The 24558-nt window shown below is 38.6% G+C and overlaps 1 protein-coding gene across 2 annotated transcripts in view; it reads right to left on the bottom strand.

Moving 5' to 3' along the window:
• LOC113014246 (teashirt homolog 1-like) overlaps positions 1 to 24558 on the bottom strand; it is a 170583-nt gene that overhangs the window by 134984 nt on the left and 11041 nt on the right. The window contains exon 1 of one of the 2 annotated variants that reach the window (XM_026155648.1): positions 6020 to 6174. The exons of the other annotated variant lie outside the window; for it this stretch is intronic. The gene's annotated coding sequence lies outside the window, so the exon portion shown is untranslated. Of the gene's footprint in view, positions 1 to 6019; positions 6175 to 24558 lie in introns of those variants that run through there. 2 annotated transcript variants of the gene reach the window in all.

Raw genomic sequence — 24558 nt, 5'->3', positions numbered from 1 at the left:
ACTACATTTTAGCTCTTGTTTCCCCTGATCTTCAAATCAAATTTACACTGACTTCTTTGATATGTGCAGAGTGAGCATTTATATCCCTGTGGACTGTGAGAAAAATAAATAAACCAAAACTATCACATCCACAAACAACTAACAACAAATCTGACATATTTACCATAACAGCCGTTCTGAACTTTGGTCTAAATGAAACACATCCATAAAATAAGTGTTTGTTCTGCACCGTCCTTTGAAGTTGGATTTGTTTTTGCTCTTTAATGATTTCTTTCTTCTGATGATGATGGAAGCCGTGCTGACACCTTCTTTTGCTTCATCAAGTTCCGCTGCACAATTACATGAATTTACTTTCAATAAATTACCATCTTTGCATACATCAGTCAAATCATCCAGCTGAGGCATTCGCAAACAATATGCATTATTAATTTCATTGTCAGTGTTTATTTGGTTAACTTGTAACCGACTTGGACAGCCCATTGCCTTGATGATGTATTTAAAAGCATCAGGGTCGGCTTTTTAAAAGGAAATCAGGGGATGACATGCTTCCACACACCACTTCGCTCCCCGCTGAGGCCACTGAGGGAAAAAGACTGAACTCCAGTGAAAGACCAATCAAAAACTCAAAAGATGCATCGTGAGCTGCTGCAGTCAAAACAACAGAATCAGGAAGATCATCCACATCACAGCGATTCTCAGTGAGTGGTTGTTAGCACTGATTGACTATATTTCAATTTAACAAGTTTCTTCTGTCTACAACAGTTAATTGAATGAATATATTGTATTCATAAAAGCGAGCAAAAACAAAAACAAGAGCAAAGAAGCTGAGTTGGGAACCATCTCTCGTTAAGGATTTAAGAGTTCAGTGATTTCAAGCATGTCAGTCATCGATCTAAATAAGAATGAGGAGCTATTGTACTAACTTTCAAACCGCTAATACTGAACACAGTAACTACGGTCAATGATTACCCTTAATGTCAGTTTGCTGTAGTTAGACTATGAATACTATGCCGTATCTTTGAGGTTAGTGCAAAGCTGGGACACAGAAAGTTTAAAAGAGTGATGCATTCCAAATAGACATGTCTGCTAATGCCGGGGAAAACACAGCTAGTGAAGACAAATCAGAGTGAAGAAGCACCCTCTGAAAGTGCCATGTTGCAGCCATCCATTTAGCCCTGAGGGCACCTGGAGGGTGCTGCAATGGCACCTCTCATCTGCCATCAAACTATCATCCCAGATGACAGCTCTTAGGTACACTTCCAGCGAAATTCCAATCTCTTGCACCATCTTACATGGAAGAAAAAACAAGAGCAGACGAAGGTGGGTGGGGTGTACCATCTTGCAAACATTTCACATAATTAGATTACAGCAGTCCTAATTAAAATAGGATCAAGTGGTTTTGTAAAATGCTGATAAGTTGGAACACGACTGAAGGGTGTTTCAAGAAATAATATAATTTCATCCATTTGATTAAAGCACAAACAATGCAACTGATACAGGGTGTCAACATACACTGTTTAATTCATGTAGTTTTATAACAAAACTCCCAAAATGTTCAGTCTACTTTAATATAAAATGTAATTTCCAATGAAGAAGCAAGATCAAGCTCCGTTTTGACACAGTGGCCAAAAATAAGTCAATTATTTCTCAAAGTCTTCAGCTCTAAAGGCATATACATAGCCTGTACTCCACTGCACTTTTTGTTTTTAAGTTGTGTAATTGGCTTTTCTTCTTCTTTCCAATGTCATGTTTTATGTCATGGCACAAACGCTTGATTCTAGAGTGGATGAGTGCCTGGCAACAACAGAGCCACACAGCTTTATCTGCGACACCTAATGATGGCATCCACCTGCTGTTTTATGGTCACAGCTGGAGCAGTGCAGCTCCCATTTGGCCCAAGTGCACAATCTCTCTTTCTCTCCTCCTGTCTCCCTGTGCCATATACTTATCTTCCTTCTTCTTATTCTATCCTTTGCTCTCATCAGGCTCTCGCATTTTCATCTTTAGGTGTACTCAATTTACCCTTGATTCCCTCTCTTTTCCCCCACCTTCATCCACCTCTGTATTCTACACTTTCCCTTCTTTTCTTTGTGCCTCATTGCCCTGATGTTCTTTTTATGGTCAACAGCCATGAGCTCCTCATCTGAGCTAGTCTGGCCTCATGTGCTTCCGGAAGGGATGAGTAGATGTGGGGGTGAAGGCCCACGAGGTGCCCAAAGAGCCAAATATCAGACCAATATGTCACCCAGCTGCCTGATGACCTCGACCATTCAACCTTGCAGGGCTCTGACTGTGCATCTTCATCCTGAGGGTAACTGCGACATGATGGCAATATGTCTTTTTCATACTGCACAAATGTCCCATTTCATTATCAGACGATTGACACACCATGAAGCCACGTTCTTCTATCGAAAGGGTTGTAGATTTTTATAGATGAGATAACGTAAAAGTACATTTAAAACTAATTAACAACATGTTCTCTTTTTCACATACAATCACTTTTAGATTAAAATCACCACTAGTCATATCTTTACATGAACAAAGAAAGGAAATTTGTTAAATGACTATCGTGGTGGTGAAACTTAATCACTTAACTCTGACTTGTTCCTTTGGCTCTGTGGCGCACGTTAGCATCTGTCAGTCCATTGTTTTGGTTCAGATCAGTCCTACCAACCTTGCCAGCCTAATTTTCGGTGACAAAGTTAGGTTGAATCACTTACACGAGCTGAGAAGCTAACAGCGAGACATGTTTCAGGTTGAACAATCTTGATAAATACATAGGAAAGGATTTAATCTGTAATACTGCCACGTAGCACAGGTTTAAATGTGAAATTATTGAGCTACTGTGTGTAAAAACTTAACCTTGCTAGAACAACAAGCCAAAATGTGCCCAACAGCTCCAATCGAGTTGAAAGATCAATAGAATATAATAATTAACAGAAGTATATGCCATCTAGACATTGGTACAGCCAGTGTTTGACATGAGGCATCAAGGAAAAAAGCAGAACTAGAAGTAGACAGATGTAGTATTAAATGTGCAATCCCAACCACTGATGTTCCAGAACATCATTGAATGACTGAATGACAAAGGTATTCTAAATAGCAGCTTGAGTTCCTCGAGGAACGGCTGCCTGTATTTTGACTGATAACCTAATTTCTGGGCCTAACGTTTCAAAGCCTTGTCGGACATGTTCAGTCTGCTTTGCTATTCTCCAAGACAGATCCACGGAGGATACTCGATATCCACCTACAGGAGAAAGACAAGGACTCCACTAATAGATCACTAAACAGCACAAAATCTTTCAACAATCTTCCAGTCAGATTTTAAAACAACAACAAGTCTCACCTTACTTTCCTCTTTACCCCAATAATCATAATTCTCATTTCTAGCTCAAATAAACCCTCAATTGACCAGATTGCAGACAGGTGATCTCCAAGGATGCTCATAGCAGGTGTTTCTAGACAACTTCTGACTGAGTTGACTGAGGAAGATAGGAGTTTGGACTAAAAATAGGAGAATCAAATCATTTCTAGGAGACAAGCTGAAATTACTCAACAGCAGAAGGGGAAAAAAATCATGATCGCAGCTCAGGGCCGTCAACAACCCAAGATGTCCTTAGATAGAGGCTCTGGCTTGACAACATGTCAATATCACTTTGAGTGCTTCTCTGCGAACATAGCTCTTTGGGAAATCTCATTTACTTCAGCAGCTTTACACAGACACACACAAAAAAGACAGTGAACATTTGACGAACGCAAGTAAAAAAAAGAGAGGCGAGCAGTTGATCTTTGAGACCGAAGACGATTTTTAAAAACAGAAAAAGAAAAAGGTAAGACAACACTTCTTTGTTGATCACTGTCAATGCGTTTACTGGACCAGACGGTGTTGTCTAACTTTCGGCAGCTAACACCCATCTGTCTGAGATCTTACGTTGACTGGAAAGAAATCGCTCTCCTTGAATTTAGCCCCCAGTTCGTCTTCCTCTTAAATCTGTCACTCACGTACCTCTCAGAAGCTGACAGGATGATTGAATACAAACCCACATTAACAGTGACAACTTCAGCCGCAGTTAAGCAAACCTGAGCAAACAGAGCATTGTGGTAGGCAGGCACAAAACACAGACACGGCTCTCAGTCACTCTGCGGGTATATGGGCAAAACAGAAAAGCATGAAATTTAACAAAGACACGAGTTGGAGATTCTTTTATACTCATTCCTCAGATATCAATAGCTTCAAATCTGCACAGCTGTATTTGTAAATAGTGGACAGTACAGTTTACAATGTGGACAAGGAGCTCCTTTTATTATGAAGAACTGTACAATAGTGAATATGCATATTGTAGCATGTCTTGCAATTTCCATATTTAGCTCCACACCCTTAGGTGTTTCGCTCAGTCTCCAGGGGCGACAGCCGTTCTTGAGCGTGATTTGTCCCAGAGGCTGTTACACCTGCTGAATAAACATGAGGCTAATCCTCCTTCCGCTACACTTGTAAGGGGTCAAAGTTCGTATTTACAAGAACAGCAAATCCACTTACAATCAAAACCTGTTTTGGGAGTATCCCTTCTTACGCACCTACAAGTCAGATTTCCCCATGTATGCATCACATGGCAGAAATCAGGTTATCTGCTTATCCCCCCCCTCCCCCCACTAATCAGTATTTTTCCATTAAGACATCAGTTGCCATTTTTTTGTCATTATTATTTTTTCCTCAGAATAACTGGACCTTTTATTTCTTTAATCTTTGAGTGCGCTTGTCAAAATGTATATCAAATATTTTCCATCAGAGAATATTTTCATTTCCTGTTCTCTGTCATGCTGTGTTCTAAAACACACTTTCCCCCCCATCTACTGAGTATAAGTAACAAAACTGAACAAAAAGAAACTGTTCAGAGTTCATGGACTCTGGATATTTGAACAAATACTTGTTTCATTGGAAAACAAACGCGTAACAGTTTGTGGTCTGATTTTCAGTTTGTTTTAAAATGTGCACTTCAGTGTAACAAATGAGTGGCTTTTTTGGTTAGCATCATCAACCCCCCCCCCCCCAAAAAAAAATCCCACTGACTTATCTAAATAGAATTTGTAACTGTTCATGTTAAGATGGTAACTAATCAATTTTTTATGCAGAAGTTGAGCGCACAAAACTTTAAGATCTAGGATTTAACATTTGCTGATTAGCTGTGTTGTGGTTGACATTTAAATAACATTTATTTAAAATGAAAAGAAGCCCAAAAAATCCTACTCGGTAATATTTGGGAAATAATTCCCCCAATTTCCACTAAAAAACAGACTATCAGCGGTAGTGATTAAAGACAAGCAGAACACTAAATATGGCCACTTAATTAGGTATACTTGTTCAGATGCTTGTTAAAATGTTTAACCAGTCACATGGCAGCAACTCGGTGCACTTAGGTATGTAGACATGGTCAAGATGACCTGCTAAAGTTAAGCCAAGCATCAGAACAGGGCAGAAAGGTGATTTAAATTTTAAATGTGTCATGGCTTTTGGTTCCAGACAGGCTGGTCTGAGTATTTCTTTAACTGTTGTGTTACTGCAAGTTTCCCACAAAACCATCCCTTTGTTGCCTTTGAGACTAACACAGAGTCATCTCAAAATGCACAATCTAGCTTTAAGAGTTGTTACAACTGGGCTAAAGACAACAGGGATAAAAAGTAAACTTCCCTTTTATTCACAGTCAAAAACCTGCGTTACAAAGAACTGAAACACAGGTAAAAGCCAAATGTGAGGGTGTGCATCCATCCTCAACCAGCTGCAATCCATTTACTTTCAAACCAGCTAGTTCTTGATAGAGCAATGTTTCTATTTCACTGAGATGGCAAGCCACACATGCTAAGCTCCACACCTCACCACTAGTTTGCTTCACTACTTTAAATATATTTTACCTATTGTCTAATCACACTTTAGAGTGTTTATAGGGAGTGCACACATATCAACATTGCAAGGCCAAAATCCTCTTTTATGTTATATAAATACATCTTTCTTTGTTTGAGTTACCTGGGGTTTGACTTCTACTTCCTGGTTGGCAAAGGGCTTGTGGATCTGAAGTACTGCTGACAGCCTCATTGGACTGAACCACATGCTTCATTGCCTGGGTGGGTGTTTGGAGTTAACTGTTTTGTGTTAGTTGCTTATATGGCAGCCGTTATGTTTTCCCCTTGTGTGTCATATGGTTTAGCTAAACCAGTATTTACGTTTCCTCATGTGTCATTTCAGCAGGTCAGTTTGTCTTCTGTTTGTTTGAGGTTTTGTTAGTTGATACTTGAGTTGACGTCTTTTAATGGTCTGCCTATTTAAGTTTTTGGCTTTGTTAATTATCTTTAATATTTTTGGGTCAATAAAATCCCATTTTTTAAATTAAACACCTGTGTCCTCTATGCCTTACTGACATTCATCGAGATGACCATGGCAAAAAATGTTCAAATAGACTCGTAAAAATCTACAAGCTCTCCTTAAATATTAATTTATAAGAGGTAAATATGAGGTTTTACCAAATGTAAAGTGCAACAGCCCTCCAGTGCTGTAGATGTCTTCAGTTCCACGTTACTGATAGCAGCACATCCACTTATTGGTGCTGATACGATACAAAACAACAGTATTATAGTGCATTTCGTCTTATTCAAAACATGAAATTCTTGTACCCATTTAGAATACCCCTGTCAGAAGAGGACAATAAAGGTTTCTTATCTCTTTAAAAATAAACATTTTATCCTTGAGACCATTAAAAAGACATGTTATGATTCCCTGCTGCATTTTTTTTGTCTAATTGTGAAGCATGCAGCACCAGTACAGTGAGCAACACACTATTAATTGTCATTTTCTTATTGCAAAACTACCTCCTTCCTCCTCTCACCAATTAGGGAATAAAAAGAGAATTCGTCTCTAGACTTTCTCTCAGTATGTGCTCCATCTCCCTACTAAATCATTCAACAGCACTGTGCTTCTCATTAGCCTGCTTAGCAAAACTTCCTCAAAAATCACATAAATCAGCGCCTGGGAATAGAAATTAAACTCCTTCTTGCAAGCTCTTGGGAATTTGCTTTTTACCCCTCCTTTCAAAAAAGGCCGGCGTTCAAGATTTAGAGCACGGTAGTCCCGAAAGCGGGCTTAGCTTCACCCTTAAGTATTGCTGTACTGAAATAAAAGCTGAATGGTAGTGTTAAGGCAGTGCTTTACTGTCCTTGTAGTAAGACCGGTATTGGTATTACTTACTTGTTCAACCAACTATGTGCTCTCCTTTGAAAATAAAAAAGAGGTGCAAAATGAATGGCCACCATTATATTCCATGTGTTAGAGGAGAAACACGGCTGTCAATGTAACTGCAGCAACAGTTTCAATCTGACTGCTTCTAAGCCAACCAGCCATTGTCTTTTATCTTAGAAGTAGAGTAAGACAACCTAAATGCTCTTTTGGCAATTCTGCCTAAAATAGCCTTTCGTAGTGTTTTATTCAGCAGGATTGTTTTATAGTAATGCATTTATGCTCATTTTGGTCTGTTTACATCAATAAAATTATGCCTTTGATATTCTGTTAAGTGAATAAGGCAAAAACACAAAACAGACCTTTGGTTACTTCAGCTATGAACTGTTTCTCAGTATATGAACTTACAGTACAATACTACAATACAATAAAGAAAGAAACTGGTAAAAAGAAAGTACACAATCTTTAAACTTTAACGTTTAGATATCAGAATGCAATAAAAAAATAATCTGGTCCTTAGCAGGACTTACAACTAGGTAAATACATCCTTAGACGAATAATAAAACATGAAATTTTACACTGTGTTATTAATTATTTAAAGGGCAAATCAGCCAAAATGCAGTGAAAGTGTAGAAAACTTGAAGCGAGCGCTGTTAAAGTCGTCATTATACAACATTAAGAAGGTAAACAACAACAGCCAGGAAGTAAAACTGCAGGAAATGCATGCGAGAGAAAGTAAAAGAAGGGATAAGTAGAAACAAAACACAAGTGAATTTAACCCAGGGCAAAGAGATGCAGGGAGAAGCTGAAGGATCAAATAAACTCTAATACAAATAGAAGCCGAAACTCGAGAACTAAAGAATCAAAACACTAAGAAAATGCTGAAGAAATCCATGAAGATGAATTAAAGTAATAAACGAACCCTCAGCTACACCTCAGACTCTACAGCCTTCAGTTAGCATGTTAAATGTTAAAATGCAAAAGTTTCAACATTATTAGTAGAATTAGAAAAAGATAAACCTGGCAGTACAGCTTAGTTTTGCAGCGTTGCATCTGAGCAAACCCCAAGACTTCTGGAACAATGTCCACAGAGCACCGTGTTTGGAGAAAACAAAACTCAGCAAATTAGCACAAACACCTCAGACGAACTGTCAAACACAGTGGTGGAGGGGTGATGACTAGGCTTGTTTTGCAGCAACGGGATCTGAGCACCTTGCAATTATTATATCAGCTATAAACTCGTCTCATGCAGAATGAATGAAAGAATTAAGAATCAAGGTGTTGTAATGACAAGTAGGAACAAGCAGGACCTTAAGAGAGCTGTGCATGAACAAATGCCTGCAAACCTCAATCAATGGAAGCAATGTTCTGAAGAAGGGTGTTCCTCCACAACAACACACGCTGTTTTTCATCTCATGTTATATTTGCCTAATAAAATCTGGTAAGGATTAGATGTATTTTTTGCTTATATTCTGATAAGCAGACTCTTAGAATTCCAAGATGGTATGCTTTCCTTTAACCATGGCTGCATATGTGACCACGGGATGAAGCCAATAATGGGATCAAGCCAAATGTCAGTCTATGTCATCTAATGTTCAGCATGCATTAGTACTAAATAATAAATATTTGCACCCAACAGATTTCCTCTGCTAAATCAAACAATAAAGGCTGGAAGAAAAAAAGTCTACCCGTAAATGCAGAAAGAGAAGAGAGTGATACGGCATCAGTGTGTCTGCAAATTCAGTTTAACCTATCACCGGCAATCTGATTTTTAAAAAGGGAAAAACGAAGTCTCTTGAGATTTTTTTTTTTTTAGCTTCACTTCATGAGCTCTTGAGTTTTTTTTTGAGTTTGTTTATTTCTCCCTCAGTTGCCACCCGCCTCCCTTCACAGAACGACCATCGTTTAAATGCAAGCCAACATCTGACGTTGTTTGGGCTCGGTGTGTTTATGGAGGGTGATGGCTAGCCGCTGAGATGCAGGACTCACTTGGGACTGGACCAGTCAAATCTCGTCAGGCCCTGGATGACTAGATGAAACAGCTGTTCGAGGCCCATCCGCACAGGTTTGCGTTCAAAAGCAGCATGGCATGAGGTCTGGGAGATGCAACTGCCCATGGGTCCATTTATAAAAAAAAATATATATATATATATATAAAAGAGAGGGGCTAACAGAGCTGTGAGGAATGGAAAAGGAAAAAAAAATTATTTATTTAGTATGTTTACTGTTTATTTTTTCCTGGAGAGCAAATGAATTTTTTAAACAAAAAAAATCCCCAATGTGGATTATTTACCATCAACACTGATCACCTGTGAAAGAGGCAGACTTTGATATATTTCACCTTTATGATGATGTCGAAGCTTTCTCTGGTGCTCGCTATTTAGCAAATAGTTTTCTCATCAAAGAGTCAGAGAAGAGGTTGGGTTTCGAGGTGGTAATTGAGGCTCCTCTGATGATTACAGAGTGAATAACTCAATCAGGTTTAATTAGGCCTCACCGAGGAATGTGACTACTAAAGGCGTAATTGTATAGCTTTGACTTATATTTTGAATTCTGTGATTTAACATGTATTGCGGTCCAAAACTGCAAAGGTTTAGCAGGTCACCATTTTGCCAGTTTCAGCAGCAACTGTCACTGGCCTGTTCTTGTTTTGAGCTGTAGCAAATTAATTTAATCATTTAACAGGGCACTGTCTATACTGATATCGCTCATCCAACAGTGCTTACATTGGACTTGTGCGTCTCGTGGACCGGTTCTTTGTGTGCTTTGATTAGAAGTAGGTTAGTTGTTTTGAGCCTTTTTATAATAGGATATAATATCACAGCATCTCGAGCTTTGCAGAGTCAACAACAGACAAAGCACAGCCGACAGCATCCAGTCTTTGGTTTGTAATCAATAACAACTATAGGATCCTTACTTAATGTTGCCATCAGGCTGTCAATGACATTGCCCGCCCCCCCGCACAGTGAGTCCCAACTTCCGAAATTCGTGTACTTCAGGTTATTTAACCTCCATTCATCTGATAAGCACCACCATGAGGAGCTATAGTAGAGTAAAAGTAGTAGAGACAAAGCGGCTGGGGAACTCATTTAGAGAGCTTTGAACTTTATGTTTAAAAAATTATTGACATTTTGGACGAGTGTATTATTTTAGACTTAATTTTCTATAATGAGATATCAATATTTTTTCTACCACATTACATTTGTAAAGGCTGAGCATGACGATTGTTTTGATCAGTTTTGAGATCATGATTATTTATTGCATTGATAGAAGCAAAATATGGTTTTTCACTGCATTGCATGTGCATGCATGAAAGATGTGACCTTGTAACAAAATACTCCATAGCTGTGAGATCCCGCTATAATTTGTGTCATTTTGCATACACAGTGCAGGTATTGGCACCTTGGAAAAATAACTGTGTGAAGGATGTTTGTCCAGTATGCTGAGCTTTTCGGGGGTCTTCACTACACACTGTGTTTATTGGATAGTTCTCTTTGGCCAAATGCAACTGTGTTGGTGATTACGGTGTGTGTGCGTTTGAGGGACACACTGACGCACTGTACAGGCTGATTTTTAAGTTGATATTTGATAATTCACATGAGGAACCATTGCATTATTTTCGTAGTTTTCATTACACTTCCATTTGTGATGTGTTTCCTGGTGGTTGAACGAGTTAGTGAAGATGCTCTGCATTGTAGACACAATTGTGTTTGACTCTATTTCAAAACAACAGATGATAATCGACTTCTATTAACAAGCTCTTCACCTTCTGCAGTGTCAGACATTTGATTTTTAACACGGTGTTACTGATCCAGACTACATCCAGCAAACTTAAACCTGCATGGCAGGGACCGCTGTGATCAGTGCATGCAGAAGCGGTGATTTTAGGAGCCCTTCATTTGCTTTTGTTTTGTGTTTTATTGGCTAACATGCATTTTCAATATCAGTTGATCACATTAATTTAATTGCGGGAAGGCAAAAGTTATGAATGAGATTGAAATTCAATTAATACCACATACTGTGTAGTGTGCTCACCTTAATCCTTATATCATTCATTTGAGATTCCTAAAACTCCTGCTATCCCAAGCCTCGTGTAAGTATATGAAACAAAAGAGGAAAACCTTTTATCTCTTGTGATGAAAAGCAGACTTCTACTTTATGCAGTATCGGCTCTTCATTTAATCAACTTGCAATTAACACCTTTTCTTCACATTAAAGTTTTTGGTTGTACTCATCACAACTTTTTTCTCTCCTTCACAGCCTCACTAACACCGTCAGATGTAGACTATTTAAATTGCAGAAGACTAGCAGAGGTCCCTCATGAGGACACTGGAATAACAATAAGTGTCCACCATTAAGAGACTTAATAAATATATATTTAAATATATATATATATATAAATAAAATGGCACTGATGCAAATGAGGGTTACGATGAGACTACTTTGAGGCGACTTTGTGATGCAGCAGCTATTCATCACTGCGACTCAAGATGCACTCTTTGCTGTCCTTAGCTTTATCTAATGAAGCCCTAATATGCAAATGAGACTGCCCTTTTTGCTTGATTTCTTTCTCTGCTGTGTTCATAGCTGAATGTGAGAAAGTGGGCGTTTCAATAGACAGAAATGTTACAGCGTACGCACTATAAATTCACAGAATAATGTATGTATGGAGGACACAATGTATATTAAGAATCACATTTACTTTTGCTGATAGCTCTGCATGCATTTGCACACAACAGACTCCTGCGACACCCGCTGAGCTGTGACTGTTCTTTCTTGTAGTAGTAGTGCTCTGAAGCTTTTCCCAAAGACCCCACTATGAAAAACATTTTGTGTCACTTTTAAATCCTGGGTTGAGTTCGACATACTGACAGAGGAGAACTGACAGCAATCAAGAACAGACAAATACTAATACTGTTGAGTCGCATCCATGCAACAAGCAACCGGCATGATTTAAATAAATCAATGAAAATCAATATATCAAATAAAATTTAAGGACTGGTTGGAGTCATTAGAAGGCAACTAATTTCAAACCTTTTGTAAAGCACAGCATCATTGTTGAAATATTAGGATGAAAGGTGCTGTGACCCACAGCGGTAACATACAGATGGATGGTCATGACATGCTAGTCCACAGTACAGCAAACCAACAAAAGACAAAACATGCTCATCAACACAAGCCAGTCAACAATGAATGCAATCTCTTTACAATTTTATTGTTATACCTGGAGACACAATAAACATAATAACAATTAAGAAAAAATGTAATTAGTTACAGTTGCTACCGGACTATGTATTTTTGTAAACACGACAGCAAACATTCTGTAAAACTTAGCGCATTCTTTGCTTATGATCAGACTAAATATTAGGAAAAAACACCATCTAATATGAAAAAGAAGACACAAGAATTTTTTTTTTGAAAACGTACTTTAACCTCCTCGGACCTGGCGTCCACATATGTGGACATCACGTTTTAGGTTGTCTAGACCAAAATACTAAATTTTGCTCTAGAGGGCCTGATATCTACTTACGGGGACATTATACTGCCACTGTTCTATCAAAATTGAAAGAGAATGTCCTCACATGTGGATCTCAGTTTTCTCAGGAACAAAATCAGGTAAAAAAAAAAAACCCAAATCAGGTGATTCTTTGTTTTTACATTTATCAGGTCCCAATCAGCCCAAATAGCAAAGAGAAATTGAAAATACATGCCATGAAAGACTTTGAGTCTTAGGAGGTTAAAAGCCTAATGCAACTATTTTCATACAAAGCTCTTCTTTCAGCAAAACTTAAGTATTAATATTAAATTGCCACAGGTTAATGTTAGCCATTTAACTATTAGCAACTGCCCAATATAAACATTAGCCATCTGTTAAGTTATCATTGAGGTATGGCTAATAAAACAACCATCTCATTAATAAGAGATATAAGCAGCAAACATTATCAGTTATTTGTGTGCAAAAAGTGCTAAAGTGATAGAACTGTGCATTGTAAATATTAGTTGTAATACCTTATTATACATTGAAAAATAACATCATCGTGCATTTTTAAATGGATCGTATAGTCAATTTGTTTAAATGAGGATAAGCACAATATTTTATAGAAACTGTTAATGATCCTTCACAGGTATGACACATAGTGCTGGGACCGTATTCATCATATCACTGGACATAATGAGCAAGGGTGTTTCTTACTTACTTAGAAATGGAGGAACACTGCACACTCATACTTAGTCACTATGTAAATGTCAAATGGACCGGTAGTGCTTTCCTACTCAGTGTGAGCACTCCAAGTGTTACACCCCTGAAGGGGAGAAATAATCACAAAAGTGGTGAGTTGGTGTTTCGACACTGAGAATTTTTACAGGAATGAAATATTTTTAAAAATATACACAATCTGCAATTAACTCTGTGCAATTAGTTTATGTTTGCACACATGAAAATACACAAAACGGCAGCAGGACTCCACTATGGCACTACCATAGACAACTGGCTGCACTTTGCTCACACACACACACACACACACACACACACACGCGACCACACACACTGCAAAGCTTTCCAGCTTATGCACATTATTTTAACACGCAGAATAGTATTAACATCCTCTTTTTTCCCTACAACACTTCTTAGTGACATCAAACACTGTAACACCTGAAGGGGGGAAATGATCACAAAAGTGACGAGCTGGTGTTTCCTCACTGAGAACTTTTATTTAAATGAGGATAATACCAAGATCTCCCCCAGGTAAGCGGGTGGAGATACAAGCAGTCGATCTCAGGTGACCCAGTTCACACCACTTTGTAGATCCCTGATGGTACTTTTTTTCTTTTTTCTTTTTTAAATAAAGAATGATATAAACAAATCAGTTGTTGTCTTTTAAGGTTCAACCCTCTTATTTTGAAATAATGACATCTTATGAAATACATCTCATACATACGTGTGATCTCTTTAAATAAATCAAAGAATCTCAATACTACAAACCACAAGTTTCCTTTTAAAAATTAACTTTTTTTTTCTATACCTAATCACTTTTAACCTAACATTTACACAATCCCACTGTAGGTTTAGTATTTTCCCCAAGAATGTGACATACAGGCTGAAGGAGCCAGCAGTTGAACCACTTTCTGATTAGAAGACAACCCACTTAATTCCTGAGCTACAGCCACCCCTGGCACACCAGCTTAGCATAGCATAGACTCCAATCTATAGTTTACAACATAAATATCTTTTTTTTTTATTTAGGAAAATGTCAAAGTAGACATTGAGACTGTTAATGCATCCAAAAAAAGTGTTTACTGAGGTCATCATCCAAGTCAGTGGGTTGTTAACCCTGACTAAACAAGTAGCCCCCTAATGGCCATTGGAAAGAGTGCAGATTTAAGTCACTTCCACACTAGCTTCACTATACAGTCTATGCTATGCTGACCTGATCACTCAGTGAAAACAAACCTTCGTCTTAGATTTATTACTTCCCAGTTAAACATCAAGAAATTCTCAGTAATTCTTGCAAAGTCAGCACTGGAGAAAAAAGAACAGCAGCGAGGGGGAGATGAGCATTCGGCTGTGGAGTGTCTTCATAGCGTTATATAATTTTTAACACAAAGGGCAAATAAGTAAAAGCTCTGTAATGAAGAGGGAGCTGAACAGTCGGATAACATATTGCCAGACAGCAGCCATTAGCTGGAGAGCTGCAAAAGCACATCAGGGGAAAACTCAGAAAGATAGAGCGGCAACAAAGAAAGACAAGGGGAAGAGAGAGTGAGGGGTTGGAGGCAGAAATGTGAAAGGAGCGAGGCAACGAGAGCAGAGTGGAGTGTGGAGACTGATTGCCGTTGATCTTCACAATAAGCAGGGCCGACAAGCGGCAAGCACGCCTCTGCTCCGACACTAATTGCCCGTGAAAGGTGACCCGCGGTGAGGCGGAGGCGCTCAGCTCCGATCGTCCTCGCCGCGCGACGTCCGCCCTGATCGCACGCGACACCAGACAGCCGAGCCGTCACACCGGCCACCAGCCCCACCAGCTCAGCAGCCGGAACCCATCCAGAGACGGAGAGAGACAGACAGAGGGGGTGAAAGAGAGCGGGAGTGAGGAGGATGGAGGATTGAGAGAGTAAGGGGAAATGGAAACAGGACAAGGGTCAGGAAGAATAAACCCTGATGGAGTGAGAAATAAAGGGGGTGAGAGCAGGATGTAAAGGAGGAAAAGAGGATCTGACAAGGGGGGAACACCAGTTAGCCAAAAAGGAGAAACGAAATGGATCATCATTGTGATCACTATAAATTCAGTGTCTGTGAAGGATAGTCAAAGAACAAGAGGGTTAACAAAGGCTACCATCCCCCAAATTTGATATATACTGTATCAAAGAAGCAGATGCATTGTAACTTAAGTATAATTCTGAGTGCATGTGTGTATGAACGAAAAAAAATGTAATATATCAGTCGAGGTTTCTGGAGTGTTAAAATCTCTGATATTGTGTTTTATATGTTTATAAAAATGGGCTTAAAACAACTGGTAACATTTTCCCCCTTTATCAGTTAATCTTCCAGTCATTTTCTTTCAGTCAGATTAATTGATTCATAAATTTCCTTCTTAAAATGTCAGATAATAATGAAGAAATGTTTCATGTGATTTTCCTGAAGCCAAAAGATGTGTCTGCCAATAGTGTGGAAACAGCAAATGAATTTCAGTTTTAGGGGGAAAAAAACAGGATAAGAAAAAAAAGAATGAAAAATCAAGTTTTCCGAATTTGGAAACAATGCCTGTCTCTTTGCTTTGTACATTTGTTCATATTATCAAATAAACAAGTGCAAAGAGGAGGTAAATCCAATCAAAGTCTAATCCAGTCAAGAAAAAGAGAGAAATCAAGTAGGTCGAAGATCTACTTGGGTGGCAGGCAGGGTGGTGACAGGGCCACAGACAACCTAAAAGTCAGGAGAAGATGGAAAACGCAGGAAAACAGCATAATGGTTACAGATCATCGGATGAAGGGGTTATTGCCACAGGATATAAGAGGGAAAAGGAGGCTGTACTGTGAGTACTGAGAGAATAAAATGGCTGGTTGGAGTTTTGCCACACATGACAGCTCTCCAATAAGCGGACTGTGTGAGAAGCTGCAGGCCCTCCTCCTCCTCCGCTACTTCAACACTCCGTCTTCTATCCAGGACACACAATCAGATGCTGCCCTGATTTCTTCTGCTATAGTTTGCTTTAGTTGAATTCATTTACTAGGTTTCCAGCTCTTGTGTAGAAAAATCCTAGTCCAAACATGGAAGTTACTGAACTGGGAGTAATTGGGGAAAATATACTTTTTCCTCCCATCCTCACAGCAGATATCTTGAGTTTAAAGAAAAATCACAATGAAAGTAAATTTGCTTAGTGTCCCAGAAAAGCGTGTCATATCAGGACCCTGGAATGAGTTAATGTAAAGTGTTTTAAAGTGTCCCCCTGAAAATAATTGTGCATGTAACTTAATCATGCGATTCCTCTTAAATGCACTTTTCACCTGAAGATAAAGAATAATTGATAAATGCATTTTATTGTAAATGCATTTCTGTAACAACTAGTTGGAAACTTACAGAAGCTTTTTTATTATTGATTTCCTCTCTTTCTCCTTGGTCTTAAGAGGTTAGGAGAGGATAAAGAAGAGACACAAGCCTGGATCTTTTTACACAGTGGAGCCAGACAGTTGGAGCCCAGTGTGGGGGAAGAGTGCGGGCAGGCTACAGACTATTTTCCCAGCACAGACACGGAGGTATTGGAACGCAGTGGCCATTAATAACAACTCAGTTGTCATCTGCACAGTCATTGACCCCCCAGACTGGTCAATATGTGTGGAGTGAGTAAGAAAGAGTGTGTTCTCATACTTATGTCTATACATATGTGTGTATTTGTAAAACTGTGTTGCCAGCCCATGTACGTCATTATCAGACAATACGTATAACAAGGGCATAAAGGGGAGTAAATATATATTTTATTGTTACTATGTATCAAGTGTGTCTTAATCTTAACTTTCAAATTGTGTAGATTAATTTAGTTTGTGGTTAGCACCACCCTTTGGTAGTCAACTGCATTGTGTTTTGGCAACTCTGGCACTTGTGGTTCGTGTTAATTAACCTTCTTGCGTGAACACTGCATGAATTATAAAATAATTTCAGGTGTTGGTGGAAACATTCATGTAACGATATGCGGCAGCAGGTCAAACATCTTAAACAGGAATAATTATGTACTGATGAGGCACAATGAAAATATTCATCGCTGATTTGATTGCATTAAACATTAAGTTAATATTAAGGTAAGAGTACCGACTCCGTTCCTCAAGGAAAGGATGGAGGAGAGGGAAAAAAATACACTTTATTCAGAGAATTGTCAAGACGTATTACACTTGTAATGAAACCTCAGACACCATAGATGGGTATCAGATAAAATATTTGAGGCAGGGGAAATAAAAGAGACAGCTGAGGCAGTCTAAGACTGAAAGTCGTCAGAGAGGATTAGCTAAGCGAATAAAGTGAAGTGACCAAAATAACGGCACTGGTAGGGGGAAAAAAAATCATCTATCCCAGTTATTCTCTCTATTGGATAAATGTGCCTTTTGTGTAACAGTAATCATCATACTTTCATGCTGTCACTTTCTATCTAATTGCTTGCCTCGGAAACATGCTTTCTTGCAACACAGCAGCACTGTCCTATACTGAGAACACACTGAAAAGACAGACACACACCAATTAAAGAGACTGCAGTGTTAGTTTTAGTCACAGGTCCCAGGAGAAACTGACAAGTTAATTCTTTGCAATCGACTCATTTATCAAGAAATCAACATTATAAAACCCTGCACGTGAATATTAACAATTACGCTCGTTAACGTCAGGTGAAGAAAATGAGGTGGCAACAAAGTGCTCCAACAAGATGTTCAGTTGTTGTCTGTCAAAGACTGGACGTTGGTGTGTACTGCTAGCTGTGAGGAGTGCAAATCTGGGTTTGATTTCTCTTTTGCAAGGCAGCTTCATTCACAGCTATATGACAAATTATTATTCTATAATCAAACTTAAGGCTGACATCAGGTCATGTTTTATTTTTATTTGTTAAAGACCTCAAAAAATGAATTAAACAAATGCTGCTAATTTATTTATCCGTTTTTTCGTTATTGGGTATTTGAATGTTTGAAGAGCGTCCTGGTTGTAAGATCTTTCACTGATTTTGTAATGAATACTAATATCAGTTACTAATTGATGTTTTAGAAATAGCAATCTTACATTAGTGGCTGGAAATGATACAAAGAGCAATTTCAATGTCTTATATTTGATTTGTTACACAAGTCATAGCACATCTCTTTTTTCATCTTCTACATTTTGGATAAAATATTGTTTTTCAACTTAACACTCGAATCTGATCTTCTAAGCAAAATATTACACCAAATTTTCTGTGTTCCAAGAGTTTCTAAAAGTTTATATTTTTGCTTAAAAAGAACTTTATCCACATTTGCGCAGTGATAAAAATGCTTGAAAAGATTTTTCCTTTTTCAAAATAACGATCTTACATATTTACATGGATGAATGAACTTGTGACTGAAACTTGTTTACTTCCTTCATCTGTAAATTCATCGAGCCGCAGCTTTGATAGAGGGATTATTAACCTGAGTGTCAAATTTCAGAAAAGAATCTGTGGCTAGAAATGATAATCAAGTTTCTTAAGTTCTCTAGAATTGCTACATTTCTACAAGATATCCAAGGGACTTTCTAATTAAGAACTTACCGCTTAGGCACATTTTTTTTTAAAGCTGTTAAAAAAAAGTTCCTTAACTTCCCCCGGTCCTGTACACTTTGTAGTGCTGAAGCACTAACTCTCAAAGTCAAGGAGCTTTGCTAGTTTTCCCCTGGAGACCATCTCAGAGAGTTCCCTTTATACATTTCTGCAAGACTACTGAGAGTGGCGAGTGATAACGTGGTTTACGATGCTAACACCTCACCATTAACATGTGGCCAGTCCTAGCGCCCTCTCATCAGCGCCCCAAGGGTTTCTTCCTCTGAAATGCTCTTTTAGCAGCTCCCTGACAGGCGAGCGCTTGGCTTTCTACTTAATTAAAGGGAAAAACATGGCCTTAACTGGTGCATGGTCGCGCCCAGCCTGCATAATGGGACGTAATTAACTTCCCCTCATCGTTACTTCACTTCAAAGGGTCGGTTTTGAGTCAGCCATGCAGACACACACACACGGACGCACACACATGAATATAAGATGTGTATTTATTACTGCTTCTGCACACAGATAGGCCCAGAGAAACAGATCCCTATAAGTCTCCTTGGGGAGTTACGTACAAGAGCCTGAACCGTCGGACAGATCCTGGAAAAAAACCCTGCTTCTGCTAACTTATGAGCATGAGTGTTGTGTTGCTTCAGCTTCACTAATGTACTCAACCACCCCCTCTCCTTCCATATGACAAAGATGTATCAGTCCTAACAGAGGGAAACTATTAATGTACTGCTTTTGAGCTATAAATCCTAGTTCTTTAGTCTAAGGGTGAACTGTAGAGCCTGATGGATATAAAATGTTTAGTACTCAAAGGTTTTTTTACTTCGGGCTACAGCATAGGATTAATCTTTTATTAGGACCAACTTATTTGACTTATTTTGTGAAATGTCAGCAAATTAGGGAAAAATGGATTGATATTTGATTTGTTGTTTTGTCATTTTAAAAACAGCTTTCTTCTTGTTATTATATAATTTTGTCTTTTGTGACCTCCTCCAAAGCTAGAAAACTATCCACCATACGAACCAACACACACGCGCACACACACATACGCCAGCGCCTCCTTTTCTTCTTGCAGTGCAATACAAGGAGGAAAAAACCCCTGAATGCTGACGTGTGCTACATGTATTTGGCTCCTACTGACACTGAGGTGAGTCCAGTTTTCAGACTCCCCCCCCCCCCCCCCCCCCCACCCTCAACCAAACCAAGTTACCGTGAATTTCCCAGCTGTGAGTGAACAAGCGGCGACAAGCCTTGGCCAAATCGGACTGATGGCTCGGCTCTGTTTGCCTTTTGCTGTTATTTATTCATGTGTTTATTCTTCCTGTCGTTATCCCCTCCGATCCAGCGTCCCTCCATCCTTTCCTGTCCCTCTTCCCGCAGGCCAACGAGGAAACAATGTCTTGTTACATCAGGTGTGATATGCACCCACCATATCCTCAGTATGTGTGTTTGTGTGTGTTTCCAATAGAAAAGAATACTAATTATATTAAGATAAATATAATTTGTTGTCTGATTAGAATTTAAAATAATACCAAAATCTGTAAAATTATAGTAAATTTGTAAAATAGGCATTACAATTGTTGGACATAATTAATTTAGCTAATATTTACTCTTTAAACAATCTGTGTGTTCATTGTGACATATCGTAGGCTGAAATGAGCAGGATGGCTAGTGGTGATGATGGTCAAATGGTTACTGGCACTTGGGAGGGGGCAGCACAAGCATGCGACAAAAAGGTCTGGCCATGAGTCGTGCTTTTCTAGTGGTGGACAGCTCTCTTACACTAGTATAATCCTTGAACCACACTCACAAAGTAACCCCTTCACATCATGAGCAGGCTGCTGTGCTGCAGTTGGTTTTTCCCTGGATGTGCTCCACAGTTACTCTGAATTTACATGTGTGCTAATTAGACTGGAAGAAATGATTGGCTGCTCACAACATCGCAGTAAAGAGGGCCCAGATGCATACACACACACATACACGCTCGCCTGCACATACGGACACATATAGGCGCCTGCATAGTCAAAACCTTGCTGGACAGTAATGCATTAGAGCGCGCCCCATCACACTGTGTCAAGAGACACACCTCGGCTGAGTTTGGGCTCTGTCACATGTGATTTACTCGCCGTGAGACGACCTCACACCCCTCCCTTCTTAGTGTTCAAATCTATCTCCCTCCAAGCCCTCCGCGTGCATACGTTTGTGTATATGTTACTATTAGATTGGAAATTCTCACAACAACACAGCACATGTTGTTGTGAGAATTCACTTTTTCTTACAAATGTACGCCAGGGAAGTCGATATGTAAATGACACACATTCTGCTCACATGCACGATCGTGTGTACATGCATCATGGTGGTTAGCACTGAAACCCCCAAAGAGCTTCTCCATAATAGTCCTAAATCAGCCTTGTAATAATAACACCTCACTCTGTGTTATTCCTCCTTCAAGCCTATGTGCTTAGCCCCCCAAGCTTCTGCCAAATAGCCCCTTTTGATGTTTCCACTGCTGGCAGGACACAGTGGGCCCTCTGCTATGAGCTTCACATAGTCATACAGTGTGAGGGGGGGGCATATAGAGAGTAAGAGGCAATTATATGCATAAAGCTGCAAGGTTTATCAGATATACAGAGAAAATCCAATTTCTTTTCAAGTGGGTTTTTGCTTTCCCCTGAAATTATCTCAGCATCTAAAGAGATCTAAAGAGTAAACCTTTCTTTTTACCGGGTAAATATATAGTAAATTATAGTACACTGGGTAATAAAAACCAAAGTTTATATTGGTAACAGTGCAAGTTAAAAAATTAAGATTTAAGAAGAAAGCACTTTCCAATAAATCACTTTCTTATAAAGCCAGCATCTGTAGCTACACCCTTTTATGATTTATTAAGTTTACTTCAGAATCTCTGGAATTTCTTTTAAGATGAAAAAATGGCATCACTATCTCTTAACAACCTCAGCAGGGGACACTGCCCTCTAGTGTCACTGTAAATGTTCTCAACTACATGGTACGTTCTTGAAGATTTTTTTAAAAAACACACCTTTTACCACAAGCACTAAATAGCTGTTAAAGAAAACTGTGATGTCAGTGCAGTGCCAGCACCATCCCAGCCTTGTAGAGTTTGGTTGCTTCCTTAAATGCTCTTTGAAAGCTGAAACACACAACCCATTCAGCTAGTTCATCCAACTGCGATAAATTAAGGCAATGACAGCCTGCTAACTGGTAAAAGTGCCCACCTGCTGGGCATATTCTGGACGTGAAAGCAACTGATGATGGCCTTTTAACAGGCTTATTAATATCTGCAAACAGGTAAGTAAGTTGAAACCATGCTTTTTTAAAAATTTTGCATTTACATTTTGATTTAACTGTAGTATAAATCAGTAGTATAAAAGAGAGTTTTTCTTCCCACTGTCGCAAAGTGCATTTTTATTGGGGGTCATCGGATTGGTAGATTCTCTGTGTATTATTACAATAATAATACAACTTGTAGTGACTGTTGTGATTTGGCATTATATAATTAAACTGAACTGAATTAAATTGAAGGTGAGCATAGGTACAGTGATATTATCCACAGATTTCCGAAGGCTCCACGTGAATGTTTTCACTGTTGCCATCTTGGTAAAAAACAAAACAAAACAGTGACTGTAAAACTGGAGACTGAAAGTCTTTTTGAAACCACAGCTATTTAGCTTTTTAGTCACTTATTATTTTCATTTTTCTGATCTCAAAGCTACATCCCTCTTTTATACTGACAATAAATGTTACCCAAAAGAAGCAAATCCATTCGTACACCAGCTAGCTGGCAAGCTAACATTGCTAATGTTAGCCAGATAAAGCTAGGTAAGCATTAGCATCCAAGCTATAGCATGTCATGAACTCAACCCTTCTTGGGTTGTTTCTGAGCCAGCTTGTTAAAATTAGGTATTGTAAATATTACTTAGTTTAACTAAATTATATGCTGCTTTAAAGTTGGTGAAGCAACACTGACATAATGAGTTAATATTCACACCAATAGAGTTAGGGTTTTTGTACCCATGGGGTGAACAGCCTGCAGAACATAAAGGGTGTTGATTTGTGTTGATTTGATATGCTAGTATTTCAACTTCAAAGGCATTAGTGTTACACTCAAACAAAAAGCTTCTGTCGTCTTCAGTGTTGTTTTTTTTTCCACAGCCAATCTGAATGTCATTGAGCAGTGTTTTTCAGCTGGTGAGCTGAGACCCTAAAAGTGGGTCATGAGTTCTGCCAGAGCCTCACTTAGAGGAATGTTATTCACTGGACCGTCAATTCATAGACAAGGTCAAATTGGATTACTCAGTTCAGAACCTCTGTGTTCTTTATTATTAGTCTCACACCAGTGCAGAACACTGTCTGCTTCTATTCGGCCTCAGCGTTTTAATCTAAAAACATTACACAAGGTCAGTTGTTCACAAGTCCTTTCGATGTGTATGTGTGTGAAACACAGGGACCCACATCTAGTAACAACGGCTCGAACAACTCCATGCAGCACAATTTAAATATTGCTGAGACACCACTACTTGATTTAGTGAGACAAGAAGGAAAAGTCCTCCAGCGCTGTCTCGAATCTTTTGCTCTCGTCCCTCCTGGCTTTCATTTTGCCACACATTCCTTTCTTTTCCTGTTTTCCCATTTTATTTATTTTTACATATGAAGATCAGAAACACATCAATTTGTGTGCTAACCAGAAAAAAAAATTCTATTCAAAATCCTGTTAAATATTTTGATGATTTATGTAGGTGCTAAAGCATTTGTTCACCTATATTTTAAATGTTTATGTACATTTCTTGCATTGTGTATTTTAAACTATCTGTGCTGCAAGTGTTTCTGTTGACAATCCACTACATTTCTGTGATATATCTTTAATTGTTTTCGGTCTTTTTGTAAGACATTAAAAGCAATAAAACATATTTCCATCAAGATGTATGGATTGCATTATTATTATGTTATGATTGACTTTAAGGATTATATCATGTCTTACAAGATGGTCTGCAAATGACAACTGAAAGCAATTATTTGTTCAGTCATTTAAAGAGCCCAGGACTAATGCGCAAAAATACTGAAGAATAAGTCATTATAAAGTCATTTTTGTAGCAAAATAAACACTGCTGGGTACATTTGTTCATAGGAAATGTTTGATTTTTAGGGGGATTAAAACAAATCTGAATTCTTGAATTCTTTGTATGCTTAATGGAAAAGAAGAGAATGCTTAAAGAAATTGACTTTATATACATAACCACACAGTACAACTGCGACTGTTACTGTATATACTCCATGAAAAGGTAATTTATATGTAATGACATTTTCAAGTAAAAAAAAAAACAAAGAAAAATCTTTTATACTGGCAAAAATCTGGAGGTTAAAACAGCAGAAAAAGAGAGAGACAGGGAGAGAAGTTGTAATCACGAAAAAATACAACACAACAGTAATAATGTTTCTATTTTAATCAGATCAGACCTTAAAGGAAGTGCAAGACAGTGCGGCAGAAAAAGAAGAACATGAGCAGTAACACATTTCAAATGGAAGAAAAACTGTTTTCAATTTGCCCAACCCCACCACCCCCACCCC

The sequence above is a fragment of the Astatotilapia calliptera genome, chromosome 22 (assembly GCF_900246225.1).
Source record: "Astatotilapia calliptera chromosome 22, fAstCal1.2, whole genome shotgun sequence".
NCBI lineage: Eukaryota > Metazoa > Chordata > Actinopteri > Cichliformes > Cichlidae > Astatotilapia > Astatotilapia calliptera.
Note: the sequence above shows the minus strand (reverse complement) of the source record. Positions and strands in the feature narration are given on the sequence as shown.